The sequence below is a fragment of the Microcebus murinus genome, chromosome 21 (assembly GCF_040939455.1).
Source record: "Microcebus murinus isolate Inina chromosome 21, M.murinus_Inina_mat1.0, whole genome shotgun sequence".
NCBI classification, from domain to species: Eukaryota; Metazoa; Chordata; class Mammalia; order Primates; family Cheirogaleidae; genus Microcebus; species Microcebus murinus.
Window position 1 is genome coordinate 39,918,613 of NC_134124.1, and position 27,936 is coordinate 39,946,548.

A 27,936-nucleotide genomic window follows, 5' to 3' on the forward strand; every position below is an offset into this window, starting at 1 on the left:
TGCAGCTGCCTGCAGACCGTCCCCGCGCTAAAGTCACGCGGGTCACACGCCTCCTCCCGGCAGCCCCGCGGCAGCAGTGCCCGCACCAGTCTCATTCAACAGAGGGGGGGCAGGGCTCAGAGCAGAGGCATGACTGGGCCAGAGTCACTCCAGCAGGACCAGGATTGGAGCCCAGAGGTGTTGGCCACCATGGCTTGGGCCGTTAGCACCAGCACCAAGATGCCACAAGGAAGCCAGACGCCCATCGTGAAGAGGCGAGCATGGCCTTGTACAGTGGGCTCAGAGAAGGCTGCCTGAAGGAAGCAGCATTTGATCTGGGTCTTGACGGATACAGAGGAGCCTTCTGGGTGAGGAGAGGAGCGAGCAGCACTCAGGTGTTGATCTGTGATCTGTTCAACAAGGATTCACCAAGCACCGTATGGGCCAGGCAGAGACAACGCCCCCGAGAGTGAAGCCCTCAGATTCCAAAGGAGGCTGAGATGAAGAGGCCGTGGCTGGAGACACAGCAGGGCCTGGGCCTGGCTAGCAGAGATGGAGGAGCTGGCAGTGAGTTCCTGCTGCTCACGTTCTGTTCTCACCGTTTGACGTGGAGGGTGCCCTGCCCACTTTCAGATACGGAAACTGAGGCATCAAGACCATAGGCTCCAGGCTGCCTGTGTTTGGCAGTAGGTAGGAGAGTGCCTCCTGCCTGTCACATGACGGGCCTCTGCTCTGCCCTGCCCAAGAGAGACGCAGAGGGACGGGCTCTGGGCGGGGCCTGGTCAGGCCAGGTGCTGGAGGCCCGGGCCTCGGTGGGCAGGCTCAGTGGCCTCGAGGAGGGACGGCCCCACCCAGAGGGCTTTGCCATTGTCTGTGGCACTGGCTTTGGGACCTGGAGAAAGCCACGTCCGGGCCTTTGTTTCCTTGACTCCAAGGGGCTAGATGTCCGAGGCCTCCTAGCCTAGAGGCGGCAGGTTTCCAGCCATGGTGATTACTTTCCTGTCGCTGCTGCAACAAATCACCATGAACCAAGTAGCTTAGAAATCGATCACCTGGCGGTTCTGCAGGTCAGAAGTGTGACACAGGGCTGCTGGGCTGAGAGAAGGCAGAGCTGCCGGCCCTCGGAGACCCAGGGAAGCATCTGTTTCCGGCTTTTTCCAACTTCTAGCAGCTGCCGGTTTCCTTGACTCATGGATACTTTCTCTTCTGCCTCCCTTTTCCGCTTTTAAAAGCCCTTGTAGTGACATTGCCCCCACCACCCAGGGCAGTCTCCCCGCCGGACAGCCAGCTGGTTAGCAGCCTTAATTCTACCCCAGCCGCAGCCCCCTCGGCCATGGAGCCGACAGGAGGCTCTGGGGTTTGGCGTGGGCATCTTTGCCCAGCCCTTGTTCTGCCTTCCACACCTACAAACGGAGACATCTCCAGCAGGCCTTAGCAAGCTGTCCCCCTCTTTGGGCCTCAGTTTCCTCTTTTGTGAAGTGGGGGTGATCGTGATGACCTCCACCACATATGGCTGCTTTGAAAACAAAGCGAGGTGATGTGTGTTCAAGTGGATTATAAAGGGTCAAGCGCCGTGCATGGGTTAATTCTTTGCCGCTGGGTATTTCTGTTGCTGGCACAGTAGCTGCCGGCCTCTTGCTGGGCGCCCATGCCTTCCTGTGCTTTGCCCTGAAAGGCGGCAGCCCCGGCCCCCACCCTGCCGTACCCCAGAACACAGTCGTGAGTCTGTCTGCTGCCTGCTCATTATAATCTCTCACTGCTTTTCATAGAACCCCAGGGGCCCCTGGGATTTGGGAGTTGGGAGATGTCACTCAAGGATGCCTATTGAGTGCTAAACAATGGCCCCTCATGAGGCCATAGGGCCGCTTAGCAACTGCTCAGGCCCTTAGTAACCAGCCCAGAAGTGTTGGTATTTACCCAACAGAAACTTTGGACTCTCTCGACACCCGATTCCTTCCAGAGAGCTGCGGCCCTCGAAAGCAAGCCCCGCCCAATCAGAGCCGCTGCGCCAGCTCTTCCCAGGGCACGCCTGCTGGGAAGCATGGAGCACTGGGTCCCCACCCAGTTCTGTGCTTCTCTCGGCCTCAGTTTCCCCTGCAATGTGGGGGCCAGACTAAACAAGCATGAAATAGCATGATTATATGTTCCTGTTGGCCCAGAACAGTCCCATGCTATCAAGACAGTTAACAGCATCCTTGTCATTCTCAAAAGTGTTCCCAGTTGGAAGGTCAATTTTGTGGTCACCCACCTCTTGGGCCACCTGCAGCCTTGATTCCATTTTTCTTCCTCTCCACCTGCTTCCCCAGTTCCGGATTAATCCTGAACAGTTCAGCCTGGATTTCTCAAGGGCGGGGCTGGCCCTCTCTGTGCCAAGCATGGAACTGGACACTGGGGAAACTGAGGCAAACCAGACATGGTCCCGGCTTTCAGGCGCTTCCAGTTTGGGGAAGAACATGACTTAAAACACTCTCCGAAAATCTGGGATTGAATCCAGAACTTTGCCATTCTCAGACTCACTTGCATTCTCCCCACAAAGCTATTTTAGTAAATAATAATACTCCGTAGAATTCTGTTGGCATTTTGCAGTTTCTAAAGTCTTTCCCTTGTGTCGCCTCATTTCACCCTGACATAGGCTGAGGGTTGGCTGTCGCGCGTCCCGGGTGCGTGCGTGGGGCCTGGAGGCTGGAGGGCACAGAGGCAGAGCCGCCGGGTCCTCGGGAGGAACCAGCCTCGGCGTTCTCCCTGCGAAACGGAGAGGGTATCAGCACCTGGTCGCAGAGCTGTTGCACCAAGTCAACGAGACAACATGTAGGGAGTCCTTTAACCACTTCGGACCAGCGTCGACTGTAGTCGGCAGCCACAGACGCACACGCACAGCGACTGTAGCCGACAGCTGTGATATGCTTTTCTAATTTTTCATTTATCAAAATAAAATTGTGAGCATGTAAAAATAACGGAATGAAAACATATATGTGTATGTTATCTATTCTGATTTACAAGTAAAGCTGCCTGTAAAGTCAAACAAGCTTTCAGTGCTTTCAAGCTTTCCTCATCGCACAAGAGCAAAACGGACTCTTCGTCAACGCACAGACTACCGTGTGACTGTGAGTGCGGCTGTGGGCGAAATGTCGCGGCCGGTGAGCGCCAGACCGAAGTGGTTAAAATCTAGCGCTGCCTAAAAGGAGCACTTCTGCCCTGAGCTGCGAGTGGCCCGCAGCTGTGTGTCCTGCTTGCTCCCCAGCTCACCTGCTCCTCAGGTGCCCACAGGCATCGTCTGGGCTGTCCCAACTCCTGTCGGAGCACAGGGAACACGCATGTTCGGAGTCCCAGCTCTGCCTTAGGGCGGCTGTGTGACCTTGGGCGGGTTCCGGCCTCAGTTTCTTCAGGTGCGATGAGTGTGAGGCCAGGCTGTCCTGGGGCGGCGAGCAAGCACCGGGAGGAAGCGGCGGGCGCTGGCGCCCAGCACCCAGCGTGGCGCGTGCCGTGGGCGTCTCCGCGCCGCCTGCCCGCGCCTGGCAGGGGCGTCTGTGAACTGTTCTTAGGGGACAGGGCAGCACCCCAGGCGGGATCTGCCTCCCACCCAGGAGCCAGGCCAGCACGCACTCTGGGCAGAAGGCAGGGCACTGCCGCCTCCTCCAGCTTGGCTCCAGCCACAGTGGCGGAGAGGGGCTGGCTGAGGAAAGCGTTCCCTCCCGTGCGCCCGCTCGCCCTGCGGGAGCCGAGGGGCGGCGCCCTTACGGAGCAGTCCGCAGGCCCATCTGTCGGATTCCATGGTGACGCCTAAGTGGTTTCCCGCCCACGCCCCTTGCCAGTGCTGTGAGTCACCACCCTGCGCCGAGGCGGGCCGTGGGAAGGTGTTTCCTCTCCGCTGCAGAAGGCCGCTGCCGGCGAGCTCTGGGGAGCCAAGTGGCCCAGAAAGGCACCGCGAGCTCCTTATGCAACTCCGACATTGTTCAAAATCAGTGTTACAGAAAGCCAAGTCCGGGCCCGTGATAAGCATGGCTGCATTCCTTAGGCAACCTTTGGCATTGTTCAGAAGCAACGCGAATGTTCACAAATTCCGTTTGCAGAGAGCCCTAGAGAGCTGGCCCAGCCCAGACCTCGCGTCCTGCTTCCAGCAGCTCAGGCAGAAGCTGGCGTCCCCTTTTCACAGGTGGGGAAACTGAGGCATGCTGAGGTGGCAGGGCCAGGACACTCCCAGCTGCGGTTCTCTGCACCAGCCCTCAAAGCTTCCCTTTACTGGCTGACCCAGTTAGCTTTTAGAATTGGAGACAGAGCAAAACAGGTAAATATGATACATTTTATTCTTATCTTGAATGAAACATAATCGTGTCCAGTTATGTCCAGTTGCTGAGCTGGAGGTTTGAAATCTGATTTCTAAGAAAGAAAGAAAAATCTATTTCTAAATACAAGTTATCAAGAAAAGTGTGTTTATAGCAAAATATTTCGTCATTTTTTTTTTCATTTCACAAGCCCTATCCCAGTCTGGAAAATATTTCTTTATGTAAAATCGTGCTGCGGTGGAGTGGTGGAGGTGCGTGCGTGTTACCGGGTGTCGCAGAGACGGGAGCTGTGCTGAGGGTGGCATTTTGCAAGCAGCAGCAACGGTGATCACAGGTCCCCGGCTGAGCTGCTGAGCTCGGCACCTTTGGCCCCGGCTCCCCTGTGCCGCGGTCTGAGCTGAAAATCGGCACAGCCATTCACCGAGGCCTGGCCCGACCCTAAACCACTCTGGTTGCTTCACTGCAGGCTGTGTCTTTCGTCTTTACTGGCCGACTTCACTAATTGTTCTTCCGTCGCGTGCTCGCACTGTCCGAAGAGCTCATTGAAAACGAGGTCTGAGCTCCAGGAGGGCGTGCTGGGGCAGGAGGCCACAGGAAATACTCGCGCAGTCATTTGGGTGATTTCGCATGTCTGCTGTCTCCAGCTAGAGTCCTCCTAATAAAGCACTTGCCCAGGCCAGAAAGAAACGCACGGAAGCAAGACTGAGGTTCCACACACATTCCCACCTACCTCAGTCCTGCCTGAGCCTCAGACTTATGCCGGAAGTTGGGAAAAGCCAGACGCACCGCGCAGCCGCAGGACCGGCAGGCAGGCGTATCCTGCCGGCCGCCTTCCCGGTCCGAGCGCTTGCTTCGCAGCCAGGCCTTGGCGATCTGCGTGACAGCTTCCACCTCTCCCAGAACTCCTTGGACCTTTCCCCTCTGACCTCACCCAGCACAGATTTCCTGCTGTTTAAAACTCTTCTGCAGCTCATGCTGAAGTCTTGGGGGGCACTGATGCCCGCCATCGTCAGAGGAGTGTGTGAAGTGGGCACCCGGGAGGCCAGGGACGCTGGGATGGATGCACGCTGTCCCAACGCTAGTCCTGCGAGGTGACTGCCGTCTCTCAGAACCCCAAGTTCTGCTCACTGCCGCCGGGCACGGGAGCAGTGAGAGAGTGGCCTTCTGGGAGGGAGACCTGTTTGAGGCCAAAAGATAAGAGACCTGTACCTCGGATCGCACCAGATCTCTTTTAAAAAGTATCACATAGGGGGAAATGTGCTCTCTGCAGCGTGGGGGACAAGGGGAAGACTAGTCCATAAAATTGGGATCTAGTGTATTTCTGTGTTAAACATAAACCTAAATCAAAGGGAAAAAATTGAAATTTGTTATACAGTTAAGTTAATCTTGAGGAGACTCAATAACGCAATATTTCACAGCAAGGTAAAATGATCTGTGTCCCAATGTGGTCCTGATTCTTCAGGCAAGTGCTCTGTCACCTTGCTGTTTACTTACGTTTCAGAAAAAGTGCATGTGTCTTGTGAGCCTCCCTTTGCAGGGAACGGGAGTCGCCGTCTCCTTCCCAGCTCCGCGGTGCCAGCCGCTCTTTCTGTGGAGGCGTCGGAGGCCTGCTCCCGCGCGGGCGGCCACGGGACCCCGCGGCCGTTCCCAGGGCTGTCTTTGATGGAAGTTGTTTGCATTATTGGTTCCTCGGGGCTCTTAAGAGAATGTGACCCATAGCCAGATATTAGAAACCGTGCGGGATTTGGAGTCAGACCATTTTCTGCCTTATGCAGGTGACTTGACCCCTCTGAGCTGCATGGCTTCCTCTCCCGGACTCCAGCATCCCAGGGTAAAGCCAGGCGCTCCGGGCGGCGGCCCTTCCGTGCTCACCGCACCGTGCCGCGCGGTCTGCCCCACAGCCACTGCTCCCGTCCCCAGGCTCCAAGAGCTCCCTGTCACCTTCCTGCTCCGGAGCCCAGCCCAGGGCCCAGCAAGGTGCAGAGTGCAGGGCATTTGGGTGGGTGGAAAAAGGAAGAAAGGAAGGAAGAAAAATGAGGGAGGCAGAGGGAGGGAAGGAGGAAGAGAGGAAGGAAGGAAAAGTAGGGAAAATGCAAACTTTAAACTCCTCTGCAACTCATTTATTTCATCATGGGCTGGTCTCAGCACCAAGACATGCTGAAAATGGCAGTGTTGCCGCCACGGTCACTTCCCAGCGTTGCACACTGGCGTCCCCATCATCTTATAGCTGACACGTATTGAGCACTTACTGGTACGTGTGAGTTTGTTTGCTCTCGAAGAGCCCGTGTGGTAGGCACTACCGCGACCCTCCATTTGACAGACGACAAACATGACTCGCGGGAGGCTGAGTCACTCTCCCACGCCAGACAGCGGGCGCGTGCCCGGAGCTGGCCCCGCGGCTCCCAGGCTGTGCACTCAGCGCCCGCAGCACCGGCCGGGGCTTGGCCAGCAACCCATGCCGCGAGAAGCCCGTGAGTGAGCGCCCTCCACGCTGTCCTCTCGCACGTCCTCACTCTCACTCTTGCTTCTGTCTTCCTGTGATGACGGAAATGAAACCTCGGAGGTTAGACAGGCCTGGGTGTCCGTGCCACCCGGGAACAGTCATTCCGCCTCTCAGCCTTGGCTTCCTTCCCCCTAAAATGAGCGTATCAGTAATGAGTGGCTCCCGCCTTGGGCCAGCTCTCCCAGAGGGGACTGTGCGGCGAGGACTCCAGTGCCCGGGACTTGTCTGGGAGGCACAGAGAGCTGGCAGGGAGTGGGACGGGAAAGGGAGGGGGTGACCAAGCAGGTTAACTGCCGCCATGGCAACTGGGGCATAGTCTCGCTGTGGGACTCCAGGAGCCAGCGTAGAACCCACAGCTCATGGTTTCCCACCAACGGGCAAGGGAGTTGAGCATTTATACCCGGACTCCTGACACCCATCCATCGTTGGTGAGGGTTGCTGGGGGGGGGAGAATCTGCCCACCAAAGACGGTGCCTGGGCAAAGATGCAGATGCTGTGTGTGAAATCGAGCCAGCTTGCCCCACAGTGGGCAACTTGGAGAATTGGAGGGTGGGCAAATGACAGCGTCTCTGCACCAACTCTTAGTATCCCTGTGAGGATGGCTGGGTTAGTTTGATAACGCTTGGAGAGTAGACCCTGGCATATACTGTAGCTGTCTTGAAGGGTCTTTTCCCAGCACTCTGCATGACACGAAACAGCCACCTTTGGGATCTGCTCCTTAGAACCCCACCACCAGTCTATCAGCAGCGGCGCGGTCCTACTGAGTGGCAGGTGTTGGGTGCAGCTGTTGGCTTGACCACTGGGGCCTGGCCACACAAAGCTCACGGCAGAAGAAAGATCAGTGAGAAATGGCAGCGACGCCGCTGGGGTGAGGGGCAGGGCCCCAGCATGGAGGCCCTGAGAGCCGCCTCACCCGACACCGCCTTCACAGAGAGGGCCTCGCCGCAGGACACAGCCGAGGGGGCGGTGCCAAGACTAGACTCCTGGTCCAGTGCTCCTCCCAGCTGCCACAGAAGCGGGTATCACATGTGTCGGGGCGCTGGGCAAACCCTCCAGCTGGGATGCCCAGCGAGCATTTCTGTGGCACAGGAAACTTATTCAGCAAGTGTCTAAACTGAGAAATTTCCTGGTAGACTCCCTCCCGCTTTAGCATAAAATGGGTTTTCCCTACAAGGGGCTTCAGCTTCCCTGGACGGGAGCTTGGCAAGCCCGCACCTGCAGCTCCCCGGGGACTGCTCTTCGGAAGTTCAGGGAGCAGAAGCATGGGAAAGGTCTGTCCTCCCTGCTAAGGGCCGGCCGCCTGGCCCGGGACAGCGCCGTCTCCTCCGGGCCGTTTCCTGTCTGCGGAACGGCGGCAGTGGATGCACTCGCAGGCGTGAGAGCGCACTGGGAGACCCGAGCCGCCTGCGCCTCTGGGCGGGCGGATTGTCCCAGTCAGCGCTGCGGTCGGTAGAGGCGGCATGACCTGGAGCTGGCCAGGGCCTCCCTGACACCCCTCTCTCTCCATTGGTTGTTGTCGAACCCTAAACGACCAGGAACATGAAGGGAGCTCCCTGTGTCTCACCACCGTAGAACATGCCCTGATCAGGCCTGAAAAGACTCACGTTCCAAACCCGTGTAGTGGGGAAACTGAGGCCCAGAGGGAATAGAGGGCTTGCCTGAGGCCACGAGCCTCTGTGACGATTATTTCTGGGCCCCAAGGCTGCTGACTCCCAGTCACTGCTCTTCCCTACCATCCGCCAAGAGCGTGCCCACCCAGCCCCTCTGCCCCGACCCGTGGCCTGAGCAGCCTTGCTCTCCCCACACCAGGACAGCCCCAGCCAGGACGTCTGGGAGGACACGGGCCGCTCGCTGCTCGGGCCCAGCTGCCGGAGTGCCGCCTGCAGCACATCAGCATGCCTGCCCCGGAGCTGGGGTGCGGCAGGTGGCACAGCAGAGCTGAGCCTCGTGGCTGTTTTGACTCTAAGAAGGCATGAAGCAAGTGCACAGCACTTGCCGGTGGGGGCAGCAGGTCTGGACTGCGGGGCAGCGTTAATCTACTGACTTTGGAGCCATACAGCCTGGGTTCAAAGCTTGCTGGGTTCTTTGCTGCTGTTAGCTGTGCACCCTTGGATACATGGGTTTCCTCTAAGAGCCTCAGTCTACCCATTTGTAAAATGGGGGAAGTGAGATCAACAACCATACCTCATCGACTTGATACGTTGGTGGCAGAAGGAGAGGATGAAGACATAGCAGTGGGACTTTGGGGGCTAATTTCTATCTCTGAGAAGGGGAAGCCATGGGAGGCAGGGACCCAGAAGGGAGAATTCCTGGCATGCTCTGAATCAGGGTCCAGAATGCAGCAATCCAAGGTGCATCCCCATCATGCCCTCCCACAGGGGCTGAGTGGCCCCAGCTAGGTGGGGAGGCTGATGGCTGGGCAGGGCCGGGCAAAGCCCTGGATCCGGCCCCTTTCTCTGTTCTGACCCTGGACAGAGGGGTCAGTGGGGTTGGCCTCAGGGAAGGAGGGGCCGGGCTAAGGTGGGTGAGAGGGTCAGGCAGGGAGCCTGAGGGCCGGGAGGGAAGGGGTGTGGGGAGAGCGTTCTCAGCCTGCTGGAGCCAGGCTGATGGGGGCTGATCAGACAGTGAACGCGCTCTGGGGGCAGCTGGGCAGTCATTTGAGGGGAGGGGCAGCGGGGTGCTGGGAGGTGGGTGTAGAAGAGCGTTCAACACCCAGGAGCCCCCTGCACAAGCTGGCCTCGAGCGCCAATGTGCAGTGCGCTGGCACGTCACCCTATGTGCGTGCTTACTGCAGCAAAGGGAGAGATGAGACACTCTGTGAGGGAGCCCCAGAGCATGGCCCCGTGTTAGCGCTGGGAAACACTGTGTCTCTCACCGCCGTACCTTTTGCTCATGCCATAGACACAGCAGAGTTCTTTCTGGGGTGACGTAACTGAGATCCTATTTCACTCGAGTTCTCTACTCGGCATTTTTCACTTGAGATTATTAAAATATTTTCCTGAGTCATTAAAAATTATTCAAAAACATGATTTTTTTGATCAATGCATAATATTCCATCCTATGGCTGCTCAGTAATTTACATGACAAATCCTCTGGGATTAGATGTTTAAGTTGTGTCCACATTATTGCCATGATTTAAAATGACAATGACAATAACACTATAGTGAATATCTTTATGATTAAATATTGTTTGCATTTCCAATGACTGCCATTAGAATCAGCTCTTAAAAAGTTAAATTACTGGGTCAGAAACAGTACGTTTTTCCCCTTATGTTTTTTAATATCATATTTGATACATACAAAAGAAATTATGTAACTATGTTTTGGTTTAGTAATACAGTGTATATCATGAACCCACCACCCAACCCAAGAACTAGAATGTCACCAGTAATTTATGTATTTCTGTCCCATCCCAACCCCCTGCATCTCCCAGAAGAAACGACCATTTCCTTGCTTTTTTAAAGACAGCTTTGGCCGGGTGCCATGGCTCATGCCTATAATCCTAGCACTCTGGGAGGCTGAGGCGGGAGGATTGCTCAAGGTTAGGAGTTCGAGACCAGCCTGAACAAGAGTGAGACCCTGTCTCTACTAAAAGTAGAAAGAAATTAATTGGCCAACTCAAAATATATAGAAAAAATTAGCCGGGCATGGTGACACATGCCTATAGTCCCAGCTACTCGGGAGGCTGAGGCAGGAGGATTGCTTGAGCCCAGGAGTTGGAGGTTGCTGTGAGCTAGGCTGATGCCACGGCACTCTAGCCCGGGCAACGGAGTGAGACTCTGTCTCAAAAAAAAAAAAAAAAAAAAAAAAAAGACAGCTTTATTTCATGAGTGCATATGCTTACATCAAATATTATTTAGCTTTGCTTTTGTCTTCCTCCTTCAAAATGGCACCCTACAAGATGTGACCTTCTGAGACTTGCTTCTTGTGGGCAACGTTGTGTTTCTCAGACTCATCCGCCTGATTGCTGCAGCTATGTGTACGCATTTTCACTGCTGTGTAATATTCCCTGGAAGAAAGGCATCGCTGTTTGTTGACTCATTCTTTTGGGGGTGGACATGTGGGTTGTTTCCGGAGTTTGGTTCTTTCAAACAACGTTGCTGGGAACATTCTTGGCCACAGTGCCATTCACCTGGGAAAGGAGCACAGGAGGGAAGATGGATTCTGCAGGAGGGGATAGGATCATTGAGGTGACGTGTCTGCAGGACGAGCTGACGTGATTTGGAGGAGGGCTGCAAAGAGCATCCTGCCACGGGCCTGGCTGAGCTGCAGTGCACTGGGCTGAGACTTAGCTGCTGAGGTCAGTGCCCTGGGCTCCTGAGCGCACCTGGGACCCAGGCCCCTCTTCGAAGAGGCAGAAATATGATTTGTGAAGAGAGCCTGCTCCACCTGTCTCTCCACCTTGGTGCTATTAAATCTGAGCTTCCCACAGTGTGGGCGTGTGCATTTGATTATGCCTAAGAGGAGAGCAGGTGGCATGCAATGAGAGCTCGTCACCTGGTGGGAAAACTAGTTTGTTTTCAGTTCTTTTTCAGTCTTCCAAGACACATCAAAGCAAAAGGTTCTGACTGGAACAAGTATATCTTACTAAAACACACTCTCCAAGATATTTGCTAAACTCTGAGCAGAGAGCAGACTGTGGGCTCAAGGCCTTGGGCAGCAATAGGATCTACCAAACATGAGGGCATCCTGTTGATTTCCTTGCATTTCTTTGTTGTGGTCATCTTTCATTTGTGGTGCGTGACACTGGCTTTCCACTGATGGTAGTGATAAAATTTTCCTTTTAAGATAAATGTGTTTAAGCTTAAATCAAGTAGGTTAAGAAAAAAAATATGAGTAGAGATAGTAACGCACAAAAGGAGATATATTAACATTCGTATAGTCACATTCATTACTATCAAAGGATAGTAATATAAAAGGAGATGTAGTGACATTCATGACAGCCGTATTTGATTGACTGAGGTGTAGGAAACACTGACCTAAATCAGCCATTCTCAAACGTTCTGTCTCACAACACTTTTTGTCCCTAAGAACTACTCAGGAGCTCCACAGAGCATTGATCATGTGGGTTATGTCTCTCCATATTTACCATACTAGAAAGTTTGAGATTTTAATAATACCTACATCTTAATTCACTTAAAAAATAACAATAATAAACTTATTATAACATAAATAACAGTTTATGAAAAATAACTGTTTTCCAAAAACCTTAGTAAGAAGAGCACAGTTGTTTTTATAAATCTCTCTAATGACCCAAGACAGCTGGATTCTCATCTGCATCCAATCTGCTGTGCTGTGATGGTTTAGCTGACGTATATGAAGAAAATCCAGCCTCACATAGATATATTTTTGGAAAAAGGAGGAGTATTTTAATAGCCTTCTTAGATAATTGTAGATACTCTTCTTTGACACTACACCCAAACTCAACAGGTGACAGTGCATTTGCCTGCACAGGCCACCATGGCAAATTGCCACAGAGTGGGCAGCTTGGCTGGAAGACCAAGATCAGGTCCCAAATCGGTCTGCTATTATTGAGCACGTCCACTTAGTCTTTAAAATTTTATGTCATGGCTTCAGCCAGGGGCCTGCCAGGGAGCAATAGCAGACTGGAGCGGACAGAGGGGAGGACCATTGCACTGGAATATAGAACAACAGAAATTACCTAACAGAATAACAAGAGTAACAGTTCGGGAAACAAAACGAGTGGAGCCTTGGGGACCTTTGGGACTGTAACAAAACATTTAGCACTTGTGTCATTGGACCTCTGCAAGGAGAGGAGAAAGGGTGGGGCCGAAAAAGTACCTGAAGAAATCATGCCGGATACTTCCCAAATTTGCGGGGGGGAGCCCCACAAACCTACTGATTCAGGAAGTTGAGTAAATCCCAAAGAGAATAAACTCAAGGAAATCCACACCATGACAAATAAATAATTAAACTTCTAAAAGCTAAAAACAAAATAAAAATCTTGAAAGCAGTTAGAGAAACAACACCTCACCTATTGGGAAAACAATTTGAATGACAGAAGATTTCTCATCAGAAACCATGACAGTCAGGAGGAAGTGGCACATTTTTCAAATACTAAAAGAAAAGAACTATTAACCCAGAAAACAGCTATTAACCCAGAATTCTATATCCAGCAAAAATATCCTTCAGAAACAAAGGGAAAATCAAGACATTGTCAGATTAAGGAAAACCTAGAGAATCTGTTGCCAGAAGACCTACCCTAAAAGAATGGCTATCATTCTCCAAACAAAAAGGAGAAAATTTTTTAAAAGAGGAATTTTGGAACATCAAGAAGGAAAAAAGGATGTAGTGAGCAAAAATATGGATAAATGCAATAGACTTTCCTTTTCTTCTTGAGTTTTCTAAATTATGTTTGACAGTTGAAGCAAAAATTATAACACTGTTTAATGTGGTTTTAAATATATATGGAAAGAATAAATAGAAACCAAAAAATAAAATGGCAGACTTGAACCTCAATATAACAATAATTACATTAAATGTTAATATTCCAAATATACCACTCCAAAGACAAAGATTGACAGAGTAGATTGAAAAACCTGATGAATTACATGCTATCTGCAAGAAACTCACTTCAAATATAACAATATAAGCAAGCTGAAATAAAAGGATAGAAAAATATCTTATGCAAACATTAATCAAAAGAAAATAGGAGTAACTATATTACTATCAGATAAAGTCAATTTCAGAGCAGAGTAAATTACTAGAGACAAAGAAGGATATGATATAATGATAAAAGGGCCAGTTAATCAGGAAGACACAGCAATCCTAAATGTGTGAGCACCAAACAACAGAGCTGTAAAATACATGAAGCAAAAATGATAGGATTGACCATAATTATAGTTGGAGATTTCAACACCCATTTCTTAATAAATGATAGAACAACTAGGCAGAATATCAGCAAGGATATGGAAGAACACAACACCATGAACCAACAGAATCTAATCAACACTTATAGAACACTCCACTCAATAGCAGGAGAATATACACTTCTTCAAGTGTTCACAGAATGTATACCAAGTAGATTATATCTGTATCATAGAACTAACCTCAGCAAAATTAGCAGAATTAAAATCACGAAGAGTATTTTTTCTGAACACAATGGGATCAAACTAAAAATCAATAACAAAAAAGATAACAGGAAAATATACAATAACTTGGAAATGCACATCTAAATAACCTATAGGTCACAAGGAACATCTAAATGTAAATTTAAAAATACATTGAATTGAATGAAAATGAAAATACAACATATTATAATTTGTGGGACATAGCTAAAACAATGCTGGAAGGGAAATTTATAGCATTGTGCATAAGCAGCAAAGCTAAGAGGTCTCAAATCAATAATATAAGCTCCTACCTTGAGAACCTATCAAAGTAAGATCAATACAAACCCAAATCAAACAGAAAAAAGAAAATAATGATAATAGCAGAAATCAATAAAATTGAAAACAGAAAAATGATAGAAAAATAAATGAAAATGGAGATGATTCTTTGAAAAGATCAATAACATTGATAAAATTCTAGCAAGACTAACCAAAGACAGAGAGAAAAAACGAACAAATGACCGAAATCAGAAATGACATGGGAATGTCACTACAGACCCTGCCAACATCAATATGAAAAGGAATACTATGAACAGCCCTGCACACGTAAATTTGACAATCTAGATGAAATGGACCAATTCCTCTAAAAACATAAACTACCCAATATGAAACAGGTAATTTTAATAGCTCTATAATTGTTAGGGAAATTGAATTTGTAATTTTAGAATTCCCTAAAAAGGAATCTTCAGGACCTAAGAGTTTCACTGGAGAATTTTACCAAATGTTTAAAAAATTAACACAAATTCTACACTGTGTCTTCCAGTAAATAGAAGAGAAAGGAACACTTTCCAATTTATTTTATGAAGCTAGTATTATCCTGATATCAAAACCAGACAAAGATAGTATTTAAAAAAACAGACTAACATCCATCATGAATATAGATGTGAAAATCTTTAACAAAACATTAGCAAATAATTCAGCAATATATAAAAAGTATTATGCATTGTGATCAAGTGGATTTTATTCCTTGGATGCAAGGTTGGTTTAACATTTAAATATTGATCAAAATAATTCATATTAATGGGCTAAAGAAGAAAAATCACATTATCATATCCATTAATGTAGGAAAAGCACATTCGACACCCATTCATAAAAAAATGCTGAGAAAAATAGGAATAGAGGGGAACTTCCTCAACCTGATAAAGAGCATTATAAAAAAAAACTAGAGATAACATAATTAATGGTTAAAGATTGAGATTGGGGATAAGGCAAGGATGTCAGCTCTTACCACTTATATTCAACATAGTGCTAGAAGTTATAGCCAGTGCAATAGGACAAGAAAAGAAAAAAAAAAAAGAAAAGACATGAAGGGAGTGGGGGCATGGGCAATATATATAACCTTAACACTTGTACTCCCATAATACACTAAAATAAAATAAAATAAATGCTCAAAAAGAAAAAAAGACATACAGATCGCAAAGGAAGAAATAAAATTCTCCCTGTTTGCAGATAACCTTATTGTCTACCTAAAAATCCCAAGGAATCTAAAAATAAAACAAACAAACAAAAAACCTCCTAGAACTAATAAGTGAGTCTAAGAAAATCACAGGATACAAAATAAACATATAAAACTCTATTGCATTTTTATGTACTAGCAATGAACATGCAGACACCAAAATTTACAAATATAATACCATTTACACTCACTCAAAAAATGAAATATGTGTAAATTTAACAAAAAGGATTTGTATGCTGAAAATTATAAAACTGATGAAATAAATGAAAAAAGGTCTAAATAAATGAAGAAACATACTGTGTTCATAGATTGAAAGATTCAACAAGCAAAGATGTCAGTTCTCTGCAATTTCTATCAAATCTCCAGCAAAATTTGTGGAGACAAGAAAAAATCATTCTAAAATTTATATGGAAATGCAAAGGAGCTAGAATAATTTTGAGAAAGAATAAAGTAAGAAGAATCAGTTTGCCTGACTTCAAGATTTATTGTATCAAAATCAAGACTGTAGTATTGAGAGATGACATATGGATCAATGAAATGAATAGATGGCCCAGAAATAAACCCACACAAATATGCCCAACCTATTTTTAACTAAGGTACAAATGCAATTCAAGTGAGGAAAAATGGAAACTTTTCAACAAATGGTGCTGGAGCAATTGGACATCAATAGGCAAAATAATAAGTCTCACACCTTATATACAATTAGTTCAATATGGACCATGGACTTAATGTAAAATGTAAAACTATATAATTTTGAGAGGAAAGTAAAAGGAAAATCTTTAGGATGTAGGGCTAAGCAAAGAGTTCTTAGGCTGGACACCAAAAGCACAATCCACAAAAGAAAAAGATAAATTAGACTTCACAAAAATTAAAATCTTGTGCTCTGCAAAACATATCGTGTGAAGAGAATACAAAGACAAGATATAGACTGGGAGAAAATATTTGCAAACTGCAAAATCTAACAAAGTACAGGTATCTGGCATATATAAAACTTTCAAAACTCAAGAGTGAAAAAAAAAATCAAACAATCAAATTTAAAAAATGGCCACAAGACATGAAGAAACATCTCAACAAAGAGGCTACACAGATGGCAAATGAGCACGTGAAGAGACCCTCAGCGTTGCTGTGATTAGGGAAGGCAAACTGGAGCCACAGTGAGCTGCCGTCACACACCTGCCAGGACAGCTAAAGCAGAAAATAGAAAACACCAACCGCCAACAAGGATGCAGAGAGACTGGACCACCTGTGTGCTGCTGATGGGAGTGTAACATGGCATAGTCATTAAAAAGAAAATACCATACAACCCGACAGTTGCACTCTTGGGCATTTGTCCCAAATAGATGAAAACTCACGTTCTCACAAAAAGCCTTACATGAATGTTTATGGCATTTTTATTCACGACAGCCCCAAAATGGAAATAGCTCAAATGCCCTTCCTTCAGCGAGTCGCTGGTGAAGGCCGTGGGCACGTCCCGTGGGGAGGCCGCCCGACAGCACACGGGCACCCGCACACGGCGGCCGGGGCAGTCTCCAGAGTGCCCTGCTGCCTGAGAAAGGGCGCGGTGTCCCCGTCTGCGCAGCGTCGCCGGGAGGGCAGTCCTGCGAGGCAGAGGCCAGGCCGGGGTGCCGGTCAGGATGAGGTGGGGAGGGAATGGGCGACCAGACAGGCCGCCCGGAAGCCTGTGGTGAAGGCACGGTGCCGTGCCTTGTGGTGGCACAAAACCCAGAGCGGCACGCACTGCGTGGTGCGCTGGAGCTGGCGACGTCTGAGCGAGCTCTGGGGCTGTGCGGGCCTCAGGCCTCCAGACGGCGCCTGCGGCGGCCAGAGACGTGGCCGGGCGGGCTGGGGGAGGGCCATGGGGACTCTGCGTTTCTTTGCGACTTCCTTTGAGTGGATAACTGTCTTTAAAATAAGAAGTTACACCCGTCTCTACCATAAATAGAAAGAAATTAATTGGCCAACTGATATATATAGAAAAAATCAGCCGGGCATGGTGGCGCATGCCTGTAGACCCAGCTACCTCCCCAGACCTCGGGAGGCTGAGGCAGGAGGATCGCTTGAGCCCAGGAGTCTGAGGTTGCTGTGAGCTAGGCTGACGCCAGGCACTCACTCTAGCCTGGGCAACAAAGCGAGACTCTGTCTCAAAAAATAAATAAATAAATAAATAAAAATTAAAAATAAATAAATAAATAAAAAGTTACAAGTAAATGAATAAATGGATTGATAGATAAATTAAAAGGAGCCGGATGAAGAGACATGTAGGATCCAGTTGCCTTTTGCTGCTATTTATTGAGCCCTTCTAAGAGCCAAGATACTTAGCATATTATATTGTGGTTATGCCTCACAAAACCCTGGGACATAGGAGTTGCTATCTCTATCCTCCGGATGGGGAAGGCGGCTCAGACGGTGACGCCGCTTGCCAAGCAAAGGCCTCTGTCTCTGCAAGCACCCTCCGCGACCTCTGCCCACCTTGGCCCTCACAGGCCACAGACAGGGACACCCCACCTTGACCCCTGCAAGTGCGCACTGAGTGTGGCCCCGCTGGGGACAGGCAAGCCCACCCAGGCAGCTCTCAATGCAGAGGCAGGGCGGGGGCCCTGTCAACCCTGGCTCTAGCCCAGAGCCAGCCCTGCAGAGATACTCCACACCACTGCTCCTCCCGTCCCTCCTCCTCCCTTCCCTACTGCTCCTCCCTTCCCTGCTCCTCCCTTCCCTACTGCTCCTCCCTTCCCTGCTCCTTCCTTCCCTACTGCTCCCTTCCCTACTCCTCCCTTCCCCACTGCTCCTCCCTTCCCTGCTCCTCCCTTCCCTGCTCCCCCCTTCCCTACTCCTCCTCCCTTCCCTACTCCTCCCTTCCCTGCTCCCCCCTTCCCTACTCCTCCTCCCTTCCCTACTCCTCCCTTCCCTGCTCCTCCCTTCCCTACTCCTCCCTTCCCTGCTCCTCCCTTCCCCACTGCTCCTCCCTTCCCTACTGCTCCTCCCTTCCCTGCTCCTCCTCCCTTCCCTGCTCCTCCCTTCCCTGCTCCCCCCTTCCCTACTCCTCCTCCCTTCCCTACTCCTCCCTTCCCTGCTCCTCCCTTCCCTACTGCTCCTCCCTTCCCTACTCCTCTCTTCCCTGCTCCTCCTCCCTTCCCTACTCCTCCCTTCCCTACTCCTCCCTTCCCTACTCCTCCCTTCCCTGCTCCCCCCTTCCCTACTCCTCCTCCCTTCCCTACTCCTCCCTTCCCTGCTCCTCCCTTCCCTACTCCTCCCTTCCCTACTCCTCCCTTCCCTGCTCCTCCCTTCCCTACTGCTCCTCCCTTCCCTGCTCCTCCCTTCCCTACTGCTCCTCCCTTCCCTGCTCCTCCCTTCCCTACTGCTCCTCCCTTCCCTGCTCCTCCCTTCCCTGCTCCTCCCTTCCCTACTCCTCCCTTCCCTACTCCTCCCTTCCCTGCTCCTCCTCCCTTCCCTACTCCTCCCTTCCCTACTCCTCTCTTCCCTGCTCCTCCTCCCTTCCCTACTCCTCCCTTCCCTACTCCTCCCTTCCCTACTCCTCCCTTCCCTGCTCCTCCCTTCCCTACTGCTCCTCCCTTCCCTGCTCCTCCCTTCCCTACTCCTCCCTTCCCTGCTCCTCCCTTCCCTGCTCCTCCCTTCCCTACTCCTCCCTTCCCTGCTCCTCCCTTCCCCACTGCTCCTCCCTTCCCTACTGCTCCTCCCTTCCCCGCTCCTGCCATCGGGTTACCCACTCCTAACCAATGCCATCTTTCCCCTTTTCCAGAGCTGAACTTCATCACCCGGGCCCCAGAGCCAGCAAGACATGGGCCCCATTTTCCAAAGCCTGGCACCTCTCATTTAGCCAGAAGTCGTGGAGGGGTGAGTTGGGGCTGAGGCCTTGTCTGGGGGGCAGTCTGGGGAGACAGCTGTGGCGGGGGCGGGGGAGGCGTGGCTAATGGAGGGCCAACTGAGCAGCGGCGTTTGAGAGCAGCTCCCTCCCCTCCCTCCGGCTGTTGAGGACACATGTTGCGTGCTGTTGGGCTGGCTGGGGAAAGTTCCCTGGAGTCCCTTTTGCATTTGAATATGGAGTGAAGCGTGGGACGTGGAGGAGGACAGCCTCACATCACACGGTGGACAGTTTTCAGTCCCAGGGTCTGTCCTGGCCCCGCACTGGCACTGTGGAGCCCGGGAAGGTCTGACACTGCCTCTTCCCTGGGAGCGCAGACTGCTCACCCATGAAAGGCCACCTCACCTGGTCCTGGTTCATTCTTCTGCCCTCTGGGCCAGGTCCCAGGTTGCACAGGAAGCCTCAGAGGTACGGTGCTCAGGCGGACTTGCCTGGGTATGTGTTAAGAGCTGAGAGAGAGACAGCACAGGCCAGCTCTGGGTGGCAGCGGTATGTTTAGTGGTTATTAAGAGCTTGTAGCTGGACTCGGCCCCAGGTTCAAATACTAGTTCTGCAACTAGGGTAGCCCCTCTGAGTAAAATTCCCTCATCTGTAAAATAGGGGCAACAGTGGCATCTTATGAAGATCAAGCAAAGATAATCCATATAAAGTGCTTAGCAGACTATCTGGAACATAGTAGGTGCTCATCAAATGCTTGTTGAATGAATATTCCTGCTAGGCACCGAATGCATGTTACTTAATGGGGCAGCCCTCTCTCAGGGATCAAAATGCCACTCAGCCTTCCAGAGCCAGCATATGTGGCAGCTCTGTGCAATTTCTCTGGCCCCTTGCTGGGATTAGCCAAGTCTTCCTCCGTGCTCCCTGAGTCCTTTCTTTGGGCCTCTGTTATGGCCTTGTTCAATCCACCTTGCATGATGGTGCTTGGAGTCCATGTCCCATGCACCCCCCATTTTCACCGCGCCACAGAACAGGTCTTGCACTGCTCATCTATCAGCATCAGACCCAGCTGACATTGTGCAAGAATGTCCTCTGAGCCAGAGCTTGGAGTTAGCATCTCAGCTGACCTTCTCAGTAGGCGCTATTAGCCCTTTCACAGATGAGGAGACTGAGACCCAGAGAGGAGAAACTTCGCAGCCAGAATGCAACTCTGAGATTCTAACTGTGCACACACGTAGCTGGCTCCCTACTAGCCCTGCGCCTGCCTGCTCAAGGAAGATGAGTGACCACGGCCCAAATCGGGAGGGAGCAGACACGGACTGGCCACGTGCCTCTCCCTCAGAGATCACCCAGACCTCTTGCTTCACTGAAGTTTGGTTTCTCGCCCAAGCACTTTGGAACTAACCAGATTGTTTCCAAACACATTACATAATTGTTCACATATTTATTTAATGCCATCTCTTGAATATTAAATGATCGATAATATGGAGCAGAAACATGGGCGTCTAAACCCAGCAGCTTTTGACAGGCGTGGGTGGGGAAGGCGGCTGAGTAGAGCCCTCTATGAGCCATCCATGGTGAGGAGGAGGTGACATCTCCCCTCTCCTCCTGAGATGGGCTGACAAAATTCCCGTGCCCATGGCTGGCAGCCATGCGGTGGGACTTTCACTGTGGAGTTCAGCCAGTTTCACTGTGTGACAAAGACGCATTGTCTTCTCTCTAAAGGAGGCTTGAAACCAGGGCCTGGCTACCTGCTTATTTATTCACAAGTGTTTGTTGAGCACCTTCTATGTGCAGTCATCATGCTTTCGTCACCCTGGTATCCCCTCATGAACAGAGCGAAGGAGACCCTGTCTACACTGGGGCTGAGGAGGGTGAGCTGGGCCCAAGGCAGGCGATGTGGGCAAAAGGCCCCTGCAAGGGTTAGAACTGTCATCTGTGCACAGTCATGGAGCTGTTGAGGGGTTCCAGCAACCTGATGACGGTCTGAGAAACATCCCTCTGCAGCCAGGCGAGGACTGGGGGGGCATGCACCTGGGGAACTGGGTCACCGTTTTCGGTCTGGGGTGTTGGCGCCTGCACAGGGAGAATCCAGAGAGGACACGGCAGGAGACACCCAAGCCCCAGATGGTGACCTTTCAGCCTTGGGAGTGGGTCTGCCCAAGGTGACCCCACATTTCTCCAGGGCGGCCTTGGAGGCCTGCCCCAACCACCAGCAGGAAGCACAGCTGCACAGACAGCGGGTGGTGACGACACCCGGGTCACAAGGCACTACTGAGAGCTGGGCCTTTGCACACACCTCTTGGCCTGGCCCGCCGATGACATGTTGTTTTGTTATCCCCACTTCACAGAAGAGGAAGGCGCAGGGTGGCTGAGTCAAATGCCCAGGGTTTCCAGGAAGGAGCAAAGCTGGGAGTTGAGCCTGTCTATCGGGCTCCACACATACCGTCCTCGACCCACGCTGACTAAGTGAATCCCAGCAACAACAGCCACAGCCACAGCGATCACGCCACGCGGGCTGCGGTGCCAGGGCCTTTCTAAGCATTTAGAGACATTAGCCCTTTGGTGCTCACAGCAGCCCTGGGGTCGGTGAGACAGATGTGGCCACTGTCCCTGTTTTGCAAAACAAGAAACTGAAGCGCAGAGTGTTAAGTCACTCACCCGAGTTGGGGTTTGAACCCAGGCTGCCTGGCTCAGTGCCCAGGTGTTGGGCAGAATGCAGTGTGAGTGGGGGCAGCAGGGTCCCCATTGGCATGTCCGAGGTGGCATGTCCGTTGGCATGTCCGAGTCTGGGGTCAAGGCCACTTGCTCACTGTCCATGGTGCATTCAGCGGCACCCTTGGGGGCCAGGCCCGGGCTAAGCCCTGGGATAGGGCATGTGGGGACAGACCCTCAGCCCCCACTGCCATCCCTGGAGCCTCCCTGCCCCTCAGCGCCCAGAGCAGAGGCACTCCCGGAGCCCGGTCCTCCCGCACCTGCCCAGCTGGCCCAGCGAGGAAGCCGCGGAGTCACCTGCTCAGTGGGGGGTCGAGGAATCCCATCACTCTCTGCCAACAGGAACATCAGAGAGAAAAACGGAGAGATATCAGGGCATCAAACGTTTATGGAAAATGTTTTACTCCAAGTCTGAGGCAGAACAGCCACTGAAATGTCCCTCGCGGAAACCCCTCCTGAGCAGAGCTCGGGGCGGCTGTGGCTGACACCGGCGCGCAGAGCTGCCAGCTCATCCCTCCTGGGACGTCCAGCGGTCCCAGTCCCAGCGGCCGAGGGGCCACGGCGTGTGCGAGAGCACCTAGTGAAAGGTAAAATGTGCACACATGAGGACTTTGGAAGTACCTGAGGGTTCCTATGCAGCTTCTTCCGAGAGTGCGAACTGTTCCCTGCGATTCCTCGGGAGAGGAAACCAGGAGAATGTGAGCCCCCCGCCCAGAGTCTGACCACAGGGGACTGAGCAAAGAGGTCGCATCAACGCACCCCAGCCCTGGGTGGTGACGTGTCGGCGCCGTCTGAGCACGGGAAGCGCACGGGGCAGTGCCAGCCCCGCTCGGCTCTCCCCGCTGCTGGGCGCAGGGCCTGGCCGTGCACTTCTGCGCAGGCTCCTCAAGCCCCGCCTGGGTGTCACATTCTTTAGAACAGGAGCAATGAGCCCTCCCTTTTGAGGACGTGGGACGGATTAAAAGGAGGAGAAGATATGATATGCCGGCTCGGGGCCTGGGATACCAACCCCTGCTCGGCAGCTCTTGTCCTCGGGTGGTCCCCAGTGGGAACGATGGCCTCACTCTGTGAGGACCCAGGTCCTTTCTGCTGGCACCGTCAGGCTCTCCCCACGGCACAAGCACCAGGAAAGAGTTTGCCGTCTGTGTCGGTTTGCCAGGGCTGCTGCGACACAGGACCGTAACCAAGTGGCTTGAAATGGCAGGAAGGTGCTGCCTTGCAGTGCTGGGCATCAGGAGTCCAAGGCCGCGGTGCCGAGGGCCCCTCCCCAGCTCTGGCGGTGCGCGGCACTCCGTGGAGCGCGGTGTGTCGCGCGGTCCAACCTCGCACCGTCCGGTCTGCGAGGGGCCGCCCACGGTTCCCCTTTCCATAAAGACACTGGTGTTTGGGCTAGGGCCCACTCTAGCGGCCTCACTTTACCTAGTTCCAAATATGGTCACCTCCTGAGAATGAGGCATCTGGACTTCAGCTTATCTTTTGGGAGGACACAGTTCAACCCCTGACACCCTCATACTTATTTGAAGCTGATTCTGAATGGGCTACAAGTTCATTCATGACATTCAGCTTCTCAAATAGACTCGAATATTTTACATCACTTTCCAAAAGGGCAGCGTCCTTCTTAAAATCTCTGATGCTGCAGCTTCCAGTAGATGCCCGTGAACGCTTGGCCCTACCCAGCTCATCTGCGCCTCCCAGGGCGCCGTCCTGCAGAAAGGGCCGATGTGTGGAGCCCAAGCTCTTTCTCAGAACAGCTACGTGCGGAGCCCTGGGAGCACAGGGCACCAGAGGATTAGCCTGTGAGGCTGTCACAGGCGGGAAGGTCACAAGACAGGCAGGTGTGCTACTGGCTCTTACTGGACAGGTGGGTGCCGCGCCACCAGGGCCCATCCAGCAACAATGTGCAAAGGGCTAGGGGAAGAGGCTTCCTTCCTGGGTTGCTTCCTGCCTTCATTTTCCTAAAAGGGACAAGCCCTTCCCGGACACTCATGGACCACAGGGGAAGCCCCACTACCGTCATCTATCACTCAGCTTTCTTTCTGGGATGAGACACTCCTGAGTCTCCACTACCCTGCGTCTCCCTACAGGACAGGGAGGAGGGCCAAGAAAACTGAGCCCATCGCCCCTGCTTGGCTGGGGTCCCCGGAGAGGTGAGGGTTGGTGGTATATGCCTCTTCTTGCCAACTCCCCATACTTCTTCCTCCCCAGCCAGCTCAGGGATGTGGGAAAGTAAGATAAGCTCCCCCATCCCGAATATGAGAGGTCCCCACATTGCTTGAACTGAGAGCCAACCAATCTGCATTCCCACTCTGACGCCAGCTGCAGGACTCAGTAGACACTATAGTGACCACTGAGAACAAAGCTCTGTGAACTGGTCAGAGTGCACCAAATGGGTGCTGGGTTCAAATCTTGCCACTGCTATCTCCATCTGAGCTCTGTGATCATGGGTGGATTTTGCTACTTTTCCAGCCTCAGTTTCTCTGTGTGCAAAGTAGGGGTGGTTCCTACCCCACAAATGAGGGATGTCTGTGCAGGACCTTGTGTGGGGCTTGGCACCCTGTGGGCACTCTTCCTCTTCTCTCTTTATGCCTCAGTTTCCTCCCTTGCAAACTAGACAGTTGGACCAGGTGGGTTCTGGCCAGCTTAGCCCAGCTCTTGGGAGCAGCCTCCCAGGGCCTGGTGTCTGGCTGGGCAGCAGGAGCCACCTGCACCCACGGACACTGAGGTGGGGCTGCTCTGCCTGGAGCTCAGGTGTGGCCTGGGCCTCCTGCTCTCTTTTCTGGCCCCCTCATGCCTGGGTGCCCATGGTGAGAGGCCGAGAGCCTCTGACCTAGTGGCCGGCCATGCAGGGGTGTGAGCTGTGTCCCCTGCCCTCCCTGCGCCTCTCGTCCTGCTTGTCTCCTGGGCTCACACCCTCTCAGGGACACAGAGCCGGGAGCCCAGGCTGCTGTCAGACGCTGCCTGCCCCACCCCAGGCTCCCAAGCCCCATCTGAGGATGGAGGCGACAGCATCTCACCAGGGACTCCCAGCCACCCCCGGTGCCTAGCCCGGGCCATGCCTTCCACGGGGCACCCAGCCAGCACTTGTCCAGCTGAGAGTGTTGCTGGGTCAGCTCACCCAGACTAAGTCCAGAGGGCAGGGTGTCTTGCCGGGAGGCAGTGGGGTGAGGGAAATGTCCCAGGGACATTTATATTTCCCAAAGAGGAGCTGCAGCCGCAGGAAATGCCAACTGAAACTAGCGCACTGGGGCGGCCTTGCAGACACATGCGGGCAGCAAGGCTGGGCATGGGACGGGCCTGGGCATGGTGCCGTTGACGCCTTTCCCTGTCCCTGGGTATCCTGCAGCGAGGTGAGGTGAAACAAGAAAACACACAGGAAATGGGGTGGGCACTCGGTGTGGTGGAGCGAGCAGTTCAAATCGGCTCTGCTGGGTGACCTTGGGCAAGTGGCCTCCCCTCTCTGGGCCTCGGTGGGCTCATCTGCAGGCAGACCATCGCCCACCTCCTGCCCCTGGCCCCACCCCATCTGTCTTCAGGGGGAGCTGCAGCGCCAGTAGCACTGTGCTTGGCCTTGGGGAGGCCAGACAGTGTCAGCCACTCACGGGGGGGGGGGGGCCTCTCTGTGCCTCAGTTTGCCCACCTGTAGCCTCAGGGGCTGCTGCAGGGGCTAGTGAGGTAACCAATATACAAGGCCTGGTAGGTAAATGCTCAGAGCTCTCTGCCACGCTGAGTGCAGTGGGGTCCAAGGCGTTGGGCTCCCTCGGGCTCCCCCTCAGGGGGCTGCCATCCCGCCTGACCTGAGCGCGGCGACACTGTGGGGTCTTACTGTTAGAAGGACTAAAGAACCCTGTGGCCCACACAGCGCTACAAGCTTTCCCCAGTATCCTTGACTGGTAACGTTTGAATTGCTTTCTGGCTAACTCAGGAGCAGGGCCCCTGCCTGAGGGCAGCAAGGGGCAGAGGTGGCGCAGCCATGTGCTTCCTTCTCAGGCTCGTGCACGAACAGCCCCAGCACGCCTCACGCAGGCCTCGTGGCTCTCAGACACAATCCTACAACAGGGAGCACCTGACTGCTAAATGGAAGACCCTGCTCCAGTGCCACCCCTCCTCCCTGGGAGCACCCCAGTGTGCCTCGCACCACCCCTCCACCTCCTTAGAACTCTTCAGATAGGCTGCTGCCGTAGAAGGCGTCATTTCGTGTTTTCTTTGGTTGTTTAGTTCTGTCTCTTCCACTAGGCCACAGACTCTCCAGGAGGAGTGAGGCCGCAGAAAGGACTCGGGCTTTAGACTCAAATAGGCCTGACTCTGAATCCATGCCCCTGTCTTCCTGGCTGCGTGCCCTGGAGGAAGTGACCTAACCCTCTGAACGCACGCGATCCTCTCTTCCTTCTTGAGCGCAGAATCCAGGTGTCTCTGGCCTCTGTACCCCTAGTCCCTGACACGCAGCAGGTGCTCAGCACTTGTTGAGTGAGGGAAGAACGAGGAGGCGGCCGGATGGATTAAACTACAAGATCGCAGGGTGGGAGGTTGCTACGAGAAGCAGACACGCACGCAGTCGTGGAGAGTGCATGACGTTGAAGTCAAGAGCAGTGGCCAAACGGCCATGAAAACATGACCCTAGCTTAAAGCGTTCCGCAGTCTGGGGCAGTGATGGAGGGCCAGGGCGTAAGCACGTCCCCCCTCCAAGGGCCTCCCTGCCACCCAGAAGTGCCCGGCACTTGTGGTCCCTGGGCTGGCGTCGTGCAACAAGAAAGTATTCATACAGTGCCCGACTTAGCCCATATTTTAAACAGAAAGAGGCTGGGAAGTGAAGGAAGTGGCTGGGTTGACTAAACAATATGTTCGCGGCATAGATGTTCTACTGCTTGTCAAACGGGAGTGTTGTGATCAGCAAAATATCGATTCACGTGAGAGTGAAAAAAATAGTCAGGGGTGAGTTCCTTACACCTGAAAGTCTGGAAGTAAAATAGATGTTGGCACACAAAGGGGAGGTGACAGCCACTCGGAAGGCTGTCATGTGGAACAGGCTCCCTCCCGGGGGCCTGGAGCAGGGACAGGCTGCTTGGCAGAAAACAATAGTGTTTTCCTCCTGTTCTCTGTGAACAGAGAGAAGGGATCTGGCATGTTATAGGCGAACAAGCAAGGAGTGTCACAGGGCCGAGACATGGCGTGGGTGAGCGACTCTGTCATACTTTCGTACCCCCAGTCCAGAGAGCCTTCCTGGAGGAGGCCAGGTTGCAGCTGTCTGGCCAGGCTGTCCTCCCGCTCCTACCTGGTCTCTCGTCCTCACACCCACGTGAGCCGTTTTGCTGGCAGCCTCCTTCCTGGGCTTGCGTGCGTGGCCACCCTTTCCCATGTTCCCAGGGCCACCCTCGAACCAGCCAGCCGTACAGAGAGTCCTCAGAACAAAAGAACTTCCAGGTAGCCGGGCTGAAGCCAGGGTGTTGCTGATAGGGTCAGGAGCCTCACGCCCATGTGAGCAGTGGCCCAGGAGGAAGCCGGGCACAGAGCAATGCCCGCACCCACGCCACTTTTTTGGCAGAGAGTACTGTTTTGCCAATCACAGCACCGTGGCAGCTGGCCCACGGCCCGTGGTGGCCAGCCCTGCTCCCCTGCCTGCCCCCCGCCGAGCCCCAGGCCAGAAGGGGAGGCACGCTGCTGGCAGCCGGCCCCGGGTGTAGCCTGGACGTTTGCAGTGGCTGTTGGTGCTAAAGCTGAGGCGTCGGAGTGGGGCTTCTCGCCTGTGGCCTGGGACCCGGCAGGGGCACCGAGACCCGCCGCCACTCTGGCTGGGCAGGGGCGCTGGGTTAGCTGGGCACTGCCCATGGCCCTGGACCGGCTGGGCCCCCTGGAGCCTGGGCCTCCAGTCCAATAGTGGGGTGCCGAGATGAGGCTCTTAGTATTGGGGTGGGGGACCTGGCTTTGAATCCTCGGCTGAGAGAGCTGGTGGGTGAGGCCTGGTCCAGACAAGCCCCGTGGGTGTCGACGAGGAGCCACGCTGGGGGATAGTCTCGGCCGCGCCGGCTCCACGGCGCAGGATCAGGGACTGTCGAGCCAGG

At 52.8% G+C, this 27,936-nt stretch overlaps 1 protein-coding gene and 1 long non-coding RNA gene across 11 annotated transcripts in view; one reads left to right on the forward strand and one right to left on the reverse strand.

Annotated features, from left to right (window-relative positions):
- ATP2B2 (ATPase plasma membrane Ca2+ transporting 2) overlaps window positions 1-27,936 on the forward strand; it is a 361,816-nt gene that overhangs the window by 137,962 nt on the left and 195,918 nt on the right. For 9 of the 10 annotated variants that reach the window (XM_075996348.1, XM_075996346.1, XM_075996342.1 and 6 more), the window contains one exon: window positions 19,106-19,200. The exons of the other annotated variant lie outside the window; for it this stretch is intronic. The gene's annotated coding sequence lies outside the window, so the exon portion shown is untranslated. The remainder of the gene's footprint in view (window positions 1-19,105; window positions 19,201-27,936) is intronic. 10 annotated transcript variants of the gene reach the window in all.
- Window positions 22,251-27,347, reverse strand: LOC105882652 (uncharacterized). The gene is made up of 2 exons (XR_001159366.3): window positions 27,150-27,347; window positions 22,251-22,457 (listed from the first exon to the last, which is right to left on the reverse strand). It is a non-coding gene; the product is annotated as an uncharacterized LOC105882652 (long non-coding RNA).